The 15,927-nt window shown below is 57.4% G+C and overlaps 1 protein-coding gene and 1 pseudogene across 1 annotated transcript in view; both read right to left on the bottom strand.

The window, feature by feature from the left end:
• The window catches only part of LOC131093388 (uncharacterized), a 270,394-nt gene that overhangs the window by 114,743 nt on the left and 139,724 nt on the right, over positions 1-15,927 (bottom strand). The gene's annotated exons all lie outside the window — the stretch shown is intronic.
• Positions 1-15,927, bottom strand: part of LOC131093366 (zinc finger protein 271-like) — a 158,738-nt pseudogene that overhangs the window by 68,438 nt on the left and 74,373 nt on the right.

Here is a 15,927-nt window from a genome sequence, read left to right as displayed (position 1 = left end):
GCCCATTTTTTGGGTTACTGAGCTCGTTCAGGATTTTCTGTTCAGAACCCTTGGTCCCGCTGTCGTGGTTTGAAAAGAAAGTGAGTTTTTTGGGATGCTGTGGTCAAACCAATCAGGGCTCAGATTTGAATATTGGCGCCTGGTGTGGCCCCTGAGGACATGGATTCACCTCTGAGAACACAGAGGGTTAAAAGCAGAGAACTCCCAGGGGAAGCTCTCTTGGTTCTGGTGGGTGAAAGGTTCAGAGCTGCCCTGCCCGGCTGCGGGCTGGGTGCGGGAGGGGAAGCCAAGCGGCCGGCTGAGGGGAGCCGGGCCTTGGACAGAGAAGGGAGGTGAAGGCCCCTGCAGGATGGAAGGGTGGAGGAGCGCTGAGAGGCATCGGGCAGCGGCCACAGAGAGAAAGGGAGAGCCGGTGCCTGTGCCTGTGCCACCTTGAAATTTGCTACCTTGTGCTGGCAGCACAGCCGAGAAGGAGAAAGGGTGCAGAGAGAAGGTGCCCGGCAAGGCCAGCGTGGGAGTTCTGGGCAGGCAGAGCCCGAGATTTTAACCCTTTTCTTGGATGATGGAGACCTTAAAAATGCTGATCCTCCTGGAGTTGAATGAGAAGAGAGACATGGATGAAATAGGAGAAAATGGGCAAGTGTGATCAAAGTCCATGCAAGCGAAAGATGTCAGAAGAAGTTGAGAAGAATCCTAGGCGGGAGGAGATGATGGAGTGACCTTTGGCTGGACTTTTCTTGTGCAGCCATGGACAGAACCATTTTTCCTGTGACACAGAGACTGCATTTAGGGGGAGGCAATGGCTCAGAGCCAAGAGAGTGCAGTGATGTGATGTGAAGGAGTGGCAAGAACAGAGATGGATGAGGAGGGTGGTGGTGCCCTCTGCCTTCAGTGAGGAAGAAGATCTTTGTTCTTGAGACCCCTCGGCCCCAGGGGGTGAATTTGGGGGGGACAGGTGTCCCAAAAGTGAGAGACTGTGCTCATTTTTGGAACTGGGCAAAGCATCCTTAAAAGGGGAACCCCACAAGCAGCTCTGGTTCATGCGCAGTGCTGAGAGCACTGGGCATGGAAGGAAGATGTCACGATGGGAAATGATCTCTGGGCAGTGCCACGTGTGACACCGAAACACAAGAGGTTTCAACTGTGTTTCCTGGGGAAGCCTGTGGCACAAGAGGGACTCCTCTCTCCTTGATGAACTGAGAGTTGATTATCTGAGAGGTGGTGATGGACTGACAGTTGGTGACCTGAGGGGTGGCAACTGAATTGCGAATACAAGGTTTTGCCTTACTGTGATGTATGGGGAATTTGGCTGGGGGGAGGAGGAATGTTTGGAAGGTTTTCATTCTTTCTGTGTGTTTCTTTTATATATTGTAAGGTAATAAAGATTTTTTTCTTTGTATTCTGAAGCTGGAGCCTGCTTCGCTCTGTTCCTGGTCACATCTCACAGCAGACACCAGGGAGAATGTATTTTCATGGGTGCACTGGCATTGTGCCAGCATCAAACTGTGACACCAGGGAAAATGGCTGCTCGTGCCAGTCCATCCCCTTGCCCAGAAGGCGCCCGCTTGTGTTTGGGCATGAGCTGCTGGCCACAGCCAGACGGGCAGCACCCGCAGCATTGGCCATCAGACGCTGGGCTGATGTTTTCATCCAGAGAGAAAGAAAAACAGCCAGAAGCACACAAGGCAACTTGACAGCATCTCTGTAAGAACGGCATTGTCCTGTGAATGCCAATAGTGGATGGTGGTTTTGTGCTGCAGATAATCACTTCTGAGCAAAAATCATTCCAGGAAGGGACAACAGCTTCTGCCTTCTGACAGATACCAAGTGTGGCCACCAATTGCTCCAGGTGCTCCTGCCACCGGCAGAAAAGATCACATAGACACCAAGGCACGTTGGCTTTGGCTGTCCTCTGGCAGAGATGTCCCCTGGGGCCACAGGTCTCTGTGGCAGGAGAGAAGCACCAGCATTGGCAGGCCTTGGGCATGGCAAATCTCCTTTGGCAGGGACTCTTCCACAGCTGCTGCTGTCAGCGCTGCCCAGGGGACAGAGCAGCATTGGAACTCTGGGCCACACGTCCCGTGTCTGTGTCACACACCTGCCAGTGTGCCGGCCACCCAGCACCGGGACTGGTCCCAAAGAGGCCGTGGCAGGGCCTGTGGAAGGCCTCGGTGCCCTTCCTGCTCTGCTGCGCTGGCAGCCGTGGGGGCTCATTCTGCTGCCCTGAGCAGGCAGAGCAGAGGAGCAGCTGCTTCTTGTTTGGGCTGTTGCTAAAGTTCCTGCTGGGCTGTGTCTTCAACACTTGGGGCAAGGCCTTGCCTGCAAGCTGGGGCAGTTTGGGTGGGGTGGGGGTGTCCCCAGGGCACGTGGAGGTGTGTCCTGGGGCTCTCTGTGACACAGTACACTGTGGTCACCGTGGGATGGAAAGGGACAGAGTGTGCGAGGGTGACCCTTTGTGACACGCCGTGACGTAGGTGCTGGCGGCGCCACGGCCACGCCACAGTGCTCAGTGCACGCGACAGGACAGGACGGGACAGAGCAGTGCTGTGAGGAGCCCCCACACAGCCAGCTCGTTCCTTGCTGTCCCGGAGCTTTTCCGAGGTGTTCCCGGTGCAGGTGACCTCGAGGCCAGGCTGCGGGACTCGGGGACGTGGAGCATTTCCCAAGCGTCTGCCATCCCTGCGGCCGGTGCCCTCGAGGACAGACTGCGGGACTTGCAGTCCTATTTCCTTCTTGAGACTTCTCTCTTGCTGCTGCCCTCGAGGACAGACTGCAGGACTTCCTGTCCTGTAGCCTTCCCGAGGCTCCTCTGTTGCAGGTGCCTTCAGGGCATGACTGCAGCACTTGCTCATCTTCAGCCCTTCCGAGGCCTCTCTGCTTCAGCAAGCACTCCTAACTGCAAAGAGTGACATGGAGCAGAGAGCCCACAGTGTGCCCAAGCTGGCCTGGCTGGAGGAGGAAGAGGCTGGAGCTACCTCAGCACAGCAGCCTGAAGAACTGGAGCAGTTCCAGATGCTGCAGGAGCGTGAGTGTCAGAGCTGGGCCGCAGGGCTGGTGCCTGCAGCCAGCTTGGCCCCATCCCATCCCATCCCATCCCATCCCATCCCATCCCATCCCATCCCATCCCATCCCATCCCATCCCATCCCATCCCATCCCATCCCATCCCATCCCATCCCTGTGGACATATCCATGGATAGGACAGAAGCTGGGCTGGAGCCCCTGGCAGCCGCGCTCCATCCCCCGGGGCATCCCGAGGCTCTCCCTGCCTGGGGAGCTCAGGGCTGGGCTGTGTTCTCTGGCCTCTCCCGCAGCCCCTCAGCTTTGGCTGCGCTCGCTCTTTGCCAGATGCAGCCAAGGACCGGACAGAGGAACAAGAGGACGCCCATGGCCGCTTGGGTAGAACGGCGCAGGTACCTGCGGCCATCCCCGCCTGGGCTGGGCCTGCTGGCACTGCTCAGCCAAGCACCAGGCTTGGAGCACTCCATGGGTTCTCCCTCTCTTGCTGCCCTTCTCCTGCAGACCCTCTGTCAATTCATCACGTGCCCTTGGCAGGAAGAGACCGCCGGTGTGGGCACGGGCATCTTGGCCAACCTTCCGTTCCTCGATGCCGAGACCGGTGCTGCCATGCTGGAATTGCTTGTGGAGGAGGGTGTCTCCAATCCAACGCAAGTAAGCAGCCTGGGCAAGGGCTCGATGCTCCCAGCAGTGGTGTGGCGCCTCCAGCCGGCTCTGCCGGGCTCCCTCGGCCTCTGAGACCCGGCCCAATGCGGTTGGAAGGGAAGCACTTCTCAGGGGAAGTTGCTGCTCTGGCAGCTCTGCGAGTCTCCCCGTGCCCTCTGCAGGTGCCCGCCATGGTGAGGTACATCCACCAGTGGCTCATGGCCAATGAGGCTGCTGGGCACAGGCTGGACAAGGCCCTTCTGGAGCTGACCCAGGAACACCCCTGTGACGTGCTGATCACCCTCTTGCGCTGAGCCCCATCGTGTGACAGGTAGGGCAGCCCCACGTGCCTTGAGGGCTTAGGCTTCACCGGCCGTCACCCTGTAGAGCCTGTCCCTGCTGACTGCCAGACAGGCGGGCAGTTCCAGGATCCTCTGGCTCCTCTGTTTTCCAGTGCTGCCATGTCAGCTCCTGAGCCTGGTGCCACACTCCCTCCCTGCCCCTCCGGGCCTGGACCCACGTGGGCTGGCTGGCCGCTGCCGGCCAGGGGCAGTGGGCAGAGGCAGGGCTGAGGGCCAGCGCGGGGCCCTGCAGCTGCCCAGGCCACGGCGCTGTGGCCGAGCCCGCCCTGACACAGAGCTCTGACCCCACAGAGCTGCCGCCACTATGTGGGGAACCATCATGTCCTCGAGCAGGACTGCGGAGCCGGCGCTGCAGCTGCTCCTCCATGTGCTGAGCGCCTGGCCAGTGCACAGCGTGTACACCTCCGATGGGGACGACGCAGGAGTCTTTGCCCTGGCTGTGAGTTTCTGGTGCCGGCCTTTGCCAGCCCCCAGGCCGCCTCTCCAGCAGCCAGCTCTCTGTGCTCCCCCCAGCTGCATCTCCCTGCCTCAGGCACTGGGCTGAATCCTGCCTTAGGGGCAGGGCTCAGGGGCACCAGGCTGGCTGCTGCCCCTGTGTCTCCCTCGACCTCTCCCTCGCACGCTCAGGCCCTGCCATGTGGATGTCTTGGCCACTGAGCGTTGTCTCTGGCTGTTTTATTTCTTGCAGGCAACCGTGGCACTGTGGAAAATCTTCAATCTGGCCTGGCGCTCGCCTGTCGTGCTGGAGGATTTCCCCAGTCTCTTTCTGCATCTGCTCTTCCAAGCTTACATCAGCACGCAGGAGATGCCAGAAGAGGTTGAGACCTTGGGGCAGGGATGCCAGGAGCAACACGGCCTCTCCGCCAACCCCAACAGGTGCTCCGTGCCAGTCCTCCCAGTCTCCCCATCCCTCCCATGCCCCAGGGCAGGAGCTGGGGCTCGTGACCTGGCCTTTGCTCTGCACACAGCTTTGCGCTGCAGACCCTGAAGGCCCTGCTCTGCCAAATGCGCTATGAGCACGTGGTGCTGTCCATGGAACGCAAGCGTGCCTGGGACACGCTGCTCCGTGCCGACACCCACCACTGTGCAGTGGGTTTGCTGGCCAGGTGAGACCTCGTTCTCCCCGCTGCCCCTCTCCTTTGTGCCCACAACGCCCCACACAGTCCCCGTGCTCGTGGGCAGCAGGGCCTTGTCACCAAGGGAGGGATGAGCAGACTGGAAAGGGCCGGCAGAGGAGGGTGCCCGGGAACAGCCGCCTCCCAAAGCGCCCCCGGGGAGCTCGGCAGCAGAGCAGAGCTCTGCCAGTCAGCCCTGGGAGAGGTTTGCCCGCCCGGCCCAGGAGCAATGGTGCCTTTTTCTCCCTGCCAGGGAGATGCGCTGTGTCTCCACCATCTGGTGCTGCAGCATGGCATCCTGCCTCTTTGAGCTGCTCAGCGAAGGCGTTTCAGACTGGGAACTGCCCGCCCTGGCCTTCCTGGTGGAGGTGAGCCCCATGGCCAGCGCTGCCTGGCTGAGCTGCCTCCCAGCCCTCTGCCCTCTCGTAGCCGCAGCTGCCTGGGACGCTGCCTGTGCCCTGTGCTGCTGCCTTGGCTCGGCCCTGTGCACTTCTGAGCTCCTGCCAGCTGGCACCTCTGTGCCTGCTCTGTGCCTTGCAGCTCCTGGATTGCCTGGACTTGAGCAAATGTGCTGAACAAGTCCTGGAGATCCTGACAAGGCACCTGCAGAGCCAGTCCAGGGAGATGCGTCGCGTGGCGCTCCGAGGCCTCGTGGTGCTCACCTCAATGGTGAGGAGGAGGCAGCAGCTGAAGCTGTGCTGGCAGCGTGGGGCTGGGGCAAGCAGCCCCTTGGGCTCAGCTGGGCTTTGGCAGCTGTGGCAGCTGCTCCCAGCTCTCCAGGCTCGCTGTTCAACTGCCCGAGTGCTTTGGGACAGGCCTTTGGCCTCTGAGCCCTGCAGCAGCAGCAGCAGCAGCAGCGTGGGGTTGCCCAGCCTTGTTTTGCACACAGGATCCAAGCATGTACAGCCTGACCGAAAGCCTTGTGAAGCTACTGTGGGATAGGGATGAAGACATCGTGGAGAGGACCCTCATTGTGCTCATCCTCCTGATGCTGCAGGAAGACCTGGCAATAGCCAGCCCCATCGCCCTGCAGCTGGCTGAGGTGCTCTGGCAGCTCTTTGACAATGTGAGGCTCTGTGCCCCCAGCCACGGGCACTTGGGTGCTGCCTTGGGCCTGGGCACAGGGGGGCCTGGAGCAGCAGATGTGGAGGGCTTTGGCTTCCTTTCCAACAGGACAACAGTCTTTTGCAGCTGCTCTCCATTCACCTCTTCCAAGACGTGATTGCCTTTGTAGTGGCAAAGGGAGAAAAGCCCCTGAAGAAGGCTGGGAGCCAGAGCCTGCTCCCACTCTTCTTCCACTGCCACAATAAGAACCAGTGTGTGGCACAGGTGAGGCTCCTGGGTGTCCCCATGGAAGGGGCTCAGCTGTCTCCCCACCCCCTGGCACCTGACGGGCTCCAGCCTCCTCCCAGCCCTGGCACAGAGATTCGGCTCCTGTGCCCTGGGCTGCGGTGCCATCTCTGGGTCTCTGCTGCTCTGCAGGCCTCTCGGGAAACGCTGCTTTCTGCAGTGAGGTTCCTGAAGAGGAAGGATCTCAAGCAGCTGCTGCAGACGGATCAGATGTGAAGATTTGCTGAGTGCTTGGTAAGGACAGCCTGGAATGCCCAGCCCAATCCCCGGAGCAGCCGCCTGCCCACGGCGCCCAGTCTGTGGGGCTGGCAGCTGTGGCCCCTGCCCAGTGCCGCACGCAGGGGCACCGGCCTGCGCCCCACACGCCGCTCCCTTCCCTGGGCCGTGCGGGCTCTGCTCCAGGCTCCTGTGGCCCCACGGCCGGTGCCCACGGAGCCCCGAGCCAGCCGGGCTCTGCTGCGGGGCAGCAGCGCGGCTCGCCGGGCCCTGTGCCCCGTGTCGAGCCCGGCGCCTGCGGCTGCTGGCCGGGCCTCGGGGCTCTGTGGGCAGGGGGAGCAGCGCCGGCCGTGGGGAGCGCCCGGCCCAGGGGCAGGGCCCGCATCAACCCTTTCCCTCCGTGCCCTGCCGCTCTCTGCAGCTGGCAGAGGACAGGAGCAGAGCGGCCGAGCACCTGCGCCGGGCCCTGCCGTACCTGCGGAGCGCACAGGAGCCCCTGCGAGAGGCGGCCGTCAGGTTCATGGGTGAGCGCCAAGCCCGGCTCCCTCCCCGGCCCGCCCCATTGCCGCAGCTCGGCCCCGGCCCCGCCTGCTGTGCCGGCAGCAGGATCCGGGCGCGGGCATGTGCAGCCCCCGCTGGCCTGGGCATTGCTGCTGCCGCCCTCTGGCAGCCGTGCCCTGGGGCGGCAGCGTGCGCCAGGGGCCCGGGCTGAGCCCTGCCGGGCCAGCAGGGCGTGTGGCCTCAGGGCTGGCAGCGCCCGTGGGCGGCAGCTGTGCCTCTGAAGGCAGGACACGCTCTGTGTTCCCTAGGGATGGCCGGGCGCTACCTGACAGGGCAGCAGCCGCAGTTCCGCATCATCTGCAGCGGTGAGTGAGGCCCGCGGGCTCTCGGCGGGGGCTGCCGCTGGCAGCTGCGTTCCCTGGCCCGCCCGCCGACGGCTCCGCTCCCTGCGCGCCCCAAGGGCAGCGGGGCCACAGCACAGACACCTTGCAGGGGCCTGCGGGGCATTCCTGGCCAGCAGCTGCCAGCTCGTCCTTCTTGGCTCCTGCTTCCTCCAGGCCGTGCCAGCAGCTGCGTGCTATGGAAGAGGCTGGAGGCTCTGCCCAGTTCCCCGCAGATCCAGCCTCTGACTGTGCCTCTGTTTCTCTCTCTGCAGCCCTTCAGGACATGACGGATGACAGCAGCCCTGCCATCTCATGCCTGGCGCTTCAAGCTCTGCACATCCTTTTAGCTGTACAGAGCGTTCCCTCCTCCCGGCTCCAGAGGATGCGAGACCAACTCCGCCGCCTCTGGAAGTCGCGGCCTTTCCTGTGTGCCCGTGGCTGAGTGTCCTGCCGCGGCGCTGTGCAGAACTGAGCCGGGAGGCTGCGTCTGCTGGGGCAGCCTGAGCCTGCGGGGAACACCTCTCCTGTGCCAGCACTTCCTTTCCCTTCACCCACTAGAGGAACATTAAATTGCTGTTGTTGGATAGCCGGCTGTCCAGGAGCTTTCTCTTGGTGCCGAGTGTCTTCAGGCCAGTGGGGAAGAGGGGAAAGGCTGCTTGGTCTGCGCAATTTGCCCGAGCGTGCGATGTGGAAGTGAAAGTGGCCAAACGCCCCTTGGCCTTTGGTGGTTCCTGCAGGAATGTTTTTGTTCCTGCATCAAGTTTTCTGGAGCTGGAGGAACAAGTGTGTTCCGTGTTGTGAGAGTCTGTCTGAAATATCCCTCGTCTGCCTTATGATTGTCATGGAGAGAGACCACCAAAAAATTAAAACCCCCTTTCGCTGATCCGGTGGCCGGGAAAGTCATGTGCCTGAGGCCTGAAAGTGTTGCTAAGTTGCTGTTTTCACACGTGTTGTTTGTTATACGCTACACTGAGCTCACAGGGCATCCTGCCCTTTTGCACAATAGCTCTGGAATCCTCCCTACCTCTCAGCCTGGCTGGTTTGAGCATTAGGGTGCTCCCCTCCTCCAAGAGAAGACCGTTCATAACCACTGTGGCAGACAAGTAGAGATGTAAGAAACCTCTTCATCAAAGGACTGAGACATGAAATCCCTACGTGAGAAGGCCCCTCTCACCTTCTTCCAGAGACTGGGACCGAAAGCCCCAACTCGGGGGAGGTGTACAGGGCGAGGAAGGAAAGCTGTCCAAAGCAAGGTGGATATTGCAGGTGTAGGCAGTGGACAACGAAATCAATGACTCTCGCCTGCTGCCAAACTTGGACTGTGTGTATCCTTATTTCCCACCCCTCCCCGAAGATACAATAAACTACCTTTCTTTCAGCTGCAAAATCCATCCCCCTTGCCCCAAAGAAAAAGAGTATAATTGGGGTCCAGATGAACTGGGCCTCTGAGACCTCCCCGACGCAACAGGCGGGTCCTCAACTGGACTGGACCAAAGGACTTCGTCTCTACATTTGGCAGCTCTATCCCCTCTCTCTTTCTCTCTCTCTTTTGTCTCTCTCTTCCCCCATCTTTTTCTCTCCCTCAATCCCTCTATCACATTTTGCTGTGGTCATTCAATAAAGGTGCATTTGTTTTGATTATCATTGTAAACCCCCTTGTACCGTGTTGGTTCTTTTTGCACCCTTAGATCAAATCCATGAACCATCACGAAACCCGTCCGTGAGGACGGATCGTGACACCCCCCGAGGAACCCTCCCCAAATTCCCCCCATAGCCCCTCCAGCACCCCCAGACCCCGCTAAAACCCCATCAAGCTCCCCCCACACCCTCCCCAAATCCCCCCCAAACCTCCTCAAGACCCCTCCCCAAATTCCCCTCACGACCCCTCCAGGACCCCTCACCTGTCCCTGCACCTCCTCAGCAGCTCCCGGAGCCCCCCCGTCCTCTCCCAGCGCCTTCCCCGCTCTCTCCAGCGCCTCCCGCAGGACCCGCCCGAGCCCGGGGCGGCTCCCGGGGGTCCCTGAGGGGGTCCCGGGGGGCGGGGCGGGGGGCGCCCGCTCCATGCTCGGCCCCGAGGTCAAGGGGCGCTGCTTCCAGCTCGGCTCTGATTGGCTGGAGCGGCACGGGGAGGGCGGGAGTTGGTGAGGGGAGACGCCCGGTGATTGGTTGGTTTCGTAGAGGGCGAGGTGATTGACAGGAGGGGCGGGGGAGGCGGGCTTTGCCGAGGGCAGGCGCGCGGTGATTGGTTGGCTAGAGGCAAAGAAGACGGGAGTTGCTGAGGGAAGACGCCCGGTGATTGGTCGGTTCAGGTCGAGAGAGGCGAGAGTAGCTGAGAGGACGAACGCAGTGATTCGTTTGTTCGGGGTGAGAGGCGGGCGTGTCTGAGGTAAGGCATGCAGTGATTGGTTGGATTGGTGCACAGAGAGGCTGGTATTCCTGAGGGGAGACCCGCGGTGATTGGATGGTTTGGAGCAGTGCGCGCTGCTATTGGTTGGGAAAAGTCCGCGTTTTTTAAGGGAACATTCGCGGTTTTTTGGGGAAAAAAACTCGGAGTTTTAAGGAAAAATTCCCGATTTTTGCAGGAGAAACATTCGCTGAGGTTTTGACCCTACCTGCCTCCAAATAACTCAAATAACCCCAAAACACTTGGAAAAAAACCTAAATAACCCCAAACAACCCCAAACAATACCTAGAAATCCCCCAAATAACCTCAAATAAATCTAAATAACCCCCGAAACCGAAAAAAAAACTCCCCCAAGTGAAAGCCAAAAAACCCCGAATGATATCAAGCACAGCGAAAAAAAACCCCATATAAACTAACATTAACCCCAAGAACCCCAAATAATTCCAAATAAACCCACATAAACTCAAATAAGCCTAAACAAACACTAATACTTCATAATAAACTCAAATAATTCCAAATAACCCCAAATAAACAGAAATAAACCAAGTAAAACCCAAGATAAATGCCAAATAGTCCATCAATAACCCCAAATAAACCCCAAACAAACCCCAAGTAACCCCAGTTCCTCACGTCCCCACCCCAAAACAGATCCCGACCAATCACAACGCGCGGCACTGACGACGATCCACTTGCTGGGCACAAACTCAGAGCACTGGCCCCGCTCAGCGATTTTCAGCCAATCAGCGCCCGGCCCGACTCTGACTCATCACTTGACAGGCACAGACCAAGGCCTCTCACTGCGGTAAATACTCAGAGACCGCGCGGTGTAATTTCCAGCCAACCAGAGCGTGTCTCGCTGATGACTCATCAGTTGCCAGCAGCGGAATTTGGTGGCGGGGGGAAGGCGACCATGGGGATGGGCTGGGGACCCCAAATTAATCCAAAATGGGGTCGGGACCCCAAAACGGAGCATGAGGGGCCTGGAGCCCCCAAAACCAAACACAGGGGAGGGGACTGGGGGAACGATCGGAAAGGAGCGAGCGTGGAAAAAGAGTGTCGGGACCCCAAAATTTAGCTGGGAGGGGAATGGGACCCCAAAATTGAGGTGGAAGGGGAATGGAACCCTTAAATTAAGCTGGGATGGGTATGGGGTCCCAACACTGAGCTAGGAGGAGGATGGGACACCCCAAATTGAGCTGGGAGGGGGGTTGAACCCCCAGACAGGATTAAGCCAATTTTGTTCCTGGAATATGTAAAGTACTTGATGGATATGCAACAAGGCCATGAATATGCAACGGATTGATGTAATGGGAGACAAGGACCATCGAGCAAAGGCTGTTATGGCCACCAAGACCCCCCAGTTATGTTCAGGGACACCCCTTAATTAATCTGATTTTAATTACATTACCCTGTTGCATATTCATAGACCTTCATGCATATACATAAATGAATTTACATCTTTCAGGAACTATTTCACATGGCCCAGCCTTGGGGGTGTCTCCCAATTTCAGGACCCTCCTCTGAAATGGAAAATGTAAACGCCCTCCCTTTGATTACTATTACCATTATTATTATCATCCTTATTAATAATAATAATAATAATAATAATAATAATAATAATAATAATAATAATAATAATAATAATAATAATAATAATAATTTATTTAGAAATTAAGGGGCTCTCAGGCAAAGATATGGGAGCAGAAAAACCAGTACTTTATTAGCAAAAATTAAAAATACAAATGCAGTAATAGAAACAAAAAGAAACAGTGACAGAATCAGAATCCTCTGGGAATTCAGTGAAAAAGGCTGATCCTCTTGGAATCCAGTGTGAAAAGGGCTGATCCTCTGGGAATCCAGATGGAAAAGGGCTGATCCTTTGGGAACCCATTTCTTACCCCCCAAAGACAGGGCAAAGGCAGGGCTGTGGAGTTTTTATACGGTATCCCAAGGGTGGAGTTGGGGTTTGGGTCAGGGGAGGAGTTCTGAGAAACACAAGAAGGGTGAGATCAAATTCCTGCCTGTTAGCAACACCAGCACTCCATATAGAATGTGTCCCCAAATCCTAAATTCCCTCTAAAACAACTGAGAAATTATGGAACTGCAGATATATTTGATCAATTTCCTTCATTTAAACCAGTTTGGGGTGTTTTTAAAGGATGAAGGTGAAGGAGAGGAAAATTAAGGCCAAACCAAAAGGCGAAGCAGCCAGGTGTGTTCCCAACATGGATCACAGGGAATGTGAGTGACCAGGGCTGTGCCCAAAGTGCCTCCTCTAGTGGGGGATGGAGCTGGAGCAGCGCACGAAGCTCTGCCCGCACTCGGGGCACTCGCAGGGCTTCCCTTACTGGCACCTCCGTTGGTGTCGGGTCAAGTGAGAGCTCCTGGAGAAGCTCTTCCCACACTGGGGACACTCGTAGGGCCTCTCGCCAGTGTGGATGCGCCGGTGCCTGATGAGGTGGGAGTTGTTCTTGAATCCCTTCCCACAGTCGGAGCAGTGGAAGGGCCTCTCCTCTCTGTGAACCCAATAGTGCTGGAGAAGATGGGAGCTGGACTTAAACCTCTTCCTGCATTTATCACACTCATAGGGCCTCTCCCCAGTGTGGATGCGCCGGTGGGTGATGAGGGCGGAATTCTGCTTGAATCCTTTCCCACAGTCGGGGCATTGGAAGGGCCTCTCCTCTCTGTGAATCCAATAGTGCTGGAGGAGACTGGAGCTGGTCGGAAACCTCTTCCCACACTTGGAACACTCGTAGGGCCTCTCCCCAGTGTGGATCCTCTGGTGCGTGATCAGGCTGGAGCTCTGGTTGAAGCACATCCCACACTCGGAGCACTTGTACGGCCTCTCCCCAGTGTGGATCCTCTGGTGCCTGATCAGGCTGGAGCTCAGGCTGAAGCTCTTCCCACACTCCCCACACTCGTAGGGCTTCTCCCCAGTGTGGATCCTCTGGTGCGTGATCAGGCTGGAGCTCTGGTTGAAGCACATCCCACACTCGGAGCACTTGTACGGCCTCTCCCCAGTGTGGATCCTCTGGTGCCTGATCAGGCTGGAGCTCAGGCTGAAGCTCTTCCCACACTCCCCACACTCGTAGGGCTTCTCCTCAGTGTGGATCCTCTGGTGCACAATCAGGTCGGAGTTCCGCCTGAAGCTCTTCCCACACTCCACGCACGTGTGGGGCTTCTCCCCATCATGGAGCTGCTCATGGAGCACCAGCTCCGAGCTCTGGCTCCGTCTCTGGCCGCCTTCCCAGCCCAGGCTGGCTCTTTCCCCCTCAGATCCCCGCCAGCTGCGTTTGCAGCCCCTCCTTGTGCGGCATCTCCGGGGCTTTTCCTCCTTGTTGGCTTCCTGCGCCGTGGAGCCGCTCAAAGCGGCCTTTTCCACCAGGTTCTGCCGCGGGCATTTGTCCTCCCTGCTCTCCATGCTCACCTCCTGCTCTGGGGGAGGAAGGACAAGGACAGGATGGGATTTGCCTCCGTGCCACAGGCAAGGGCAAGGAGATCCCCCCAGGGCTGAGCTGCAGCCGGGGCCGTGCTGGGCTGGGAGATGGAGCAGCACAGAGGAGAAAGGGGCACTGACTTCCTCCTCACCTGCCTCAGTGTCCCAGGGCATCTTCCTCTTCCTTCCAGACTCCGTAGGGCTGGCAATGGGAAATCCTGGTTTGGGGAAAACAAGGGATGGGAGCGTTTGTAGGACTGTCGGGGAGTAGGACGGTCGGGACAGACGGAGACGAGAGATCTCTGCAGCCAGGGCGTGGAACTTTTGGTTTATTGCAAAGGGCCTGGGTGCAGGGCCCTGCTTGGAGCTGCCAGGCACAGCTCGGAGCAGGCCCAAGAGAAGAGAGGGGTAGAGAGGATGAGAGGGTAAGAAAGTAAGAGGAGAAGAGCGTAAGAGAGTAAGAGTCCCATTACAATACAATTAATTTTCTTCTGTGTTGAATATTCTATTTCTCACTTACCAATCTGGTACAAGATACAAATCCTAGAGCATTTACATACAGCCTATAAGAATCAATACATCACCATACTGTGTTACATTTTCAACCCTAAAATCTCTTCTTTGGACCCCTTCTGCTGAACTAGTAGGGTCTGGACCTGCCTGCAAGCAGAGGGAATTGTTTCATCAAAAGGGGATTACCTTCAGTTGGGCCACACCATTGTTTTCCAGTTGTTCACTAACTGAGATATCTCAAACCTAGCTTTCATTTCAATCTTCCTTACACTTTCTATATTCTCAAAATCTTTTGCCAGACAATCGTATTTATAAGGCTTTCCTGTTTCATTGTTCCCAACACACATTGAGATTGAAGGTCCCTTTTGCCAAAGTCCATCACTACAATCACTGACCACCTGGGCTAAAGAAAAACCTCCCAAACACCCAGATTCAGCCCTGAAAAAGCCTCCCAGGAGTTCCCCGTCCCTCGACCCTCCCCTCTGGTGTTCGGAGGTTCCCCCCTGTCCCACCAGCTGGGGTCACGCTTGGATTGGGGGTCCCCCTTGTGCCCGGTGCCCGCCCTGCCCAGGCTGCTGGCAGTCCCACCAAGGCTAAAAGCTCCCCCTGCTTCGCTCTCCCCATTTCGGGATGCCAGGGCTGTTTGCGCTCCCGGGCTCCCTTCTCCCCTCATTCTCTGCTTTGGGCTGCAGTGGCTCCAAGGAGTTCCCCCTGCCCCTCTCCAGGCTCTTGAGGCTCCCGCCAATGGCGGCGCTCCCCCCTCTCTGGGCTCCCCACTTTGGGCTCCTGGGGGACACAGGGCTCTGCTCCTCCAGGCTGCCTCTGCCGGCAGCCGCCACCCCCCGATGTCCCCCCAAGGGGCCTTTTCTGCTCAGCCTTGGACTTCTTCAGTCTCCAAATATCCCCCAAAAGCCCCAACCCAGGGACCCCCCAGGATATCCGGGCCGAGCACCCTCTCCCCGCTCATGGGTGCGATGGGGGGGCAATGATCCCACAGGTGGGCGCTGCGAATTCAGGCAGGGATCGACAGCATGGTTCCCTCAGCTCAGCCTCCATCTTCCTTTGTCCCTCCTCCCCCTGCTCCTCCCCTCTAACCCCACCTCCTCCTTCCCCTTCATCCCTGCCCTTCCCTGCCTCCTCCTCCTCCCCCAGCAGCAGCCACACCCTCGGTGCCCCGTTCCCGCAGCCCTCGCAGCCCGCGGCAGGAGCGCGGATGGAGCCGGGACAGGTCGGGATGGGCTGCGCGGGGCTCTCGGCTGCTCCAGCCACTGCGGGCGGGGGGAACCTGGCCCGGGCCAAAGGAGAGGCAAACTGGGCAAACTGGGGGCAGAGCACAAAGCTAAGGATGCAGCAGAAAATGGAGATAAAAGAGTAATGTTAACATTAACTCCACACGAGGAAAAACTGGAAACTGCAAAGTTTAGGGAAGCCGAGAAAAAAGTTTTAAACACGACACGAAGTGAAGAAGATAAATCAGGGAAATGGAAACTTCTTGATGGAAGACAATTACTTAATAAATGTGCTTCTAAGAAAATATTAGAAGACATGCATCAGAAAACCCACTGGGGTACTCAAGCTTTGTGCGATTATTTTTTAAGGAACTAGGGGTGCACTGGGATTTTTGGAGTTGCAAAGCAAGTAACTGAAAGACGCTTAATTTGCCAAAGGATAAATAAAAAGGTGACGAGAAAAACAACATTAGGAGGTCATGAGTTAGCTCATCGACCATTTCAATGTATCCAAGCAGAAGGTTAGATTTCTTAGGCTCTGGATTTATGTGTAAAAAAAACCATTTACCTAGAAGAGAATATGCAATATGTTAGACAGAGGATTATAGAAGAATAAAAATATTTAAAGTATGAGTAACCTCCGAGAAAATTAAAAGGGGAAATGAAAGGGAAGGGAACAAGAGGAAAAATCAGAAAGAGAGTGGGATCCTCTGCAGGTCTTGCCCCCTGTGTTCGCGGCCCAGGCACCTGTCCCGGG

The sequence above is a fragment of the Melospiza georgiana genome, chromosome 25 (assembly GCF_028018845.1).
Source record: "Melospiza georgiana isolate bMelGeo1 chromosome 25, bMelGeo1.pri, whole genome shotgun sequence".
Classification (NCBI taxonomy): domain Eukaryota; kingdom Metazoa; phylum Chordata; class Aves; order Passeriformes; family Passerellidae; genus Melospiza; species Melospiza georgiana.
This window is presented reverse-complemented; position numbering and strand designations above follow the sequence as displayed.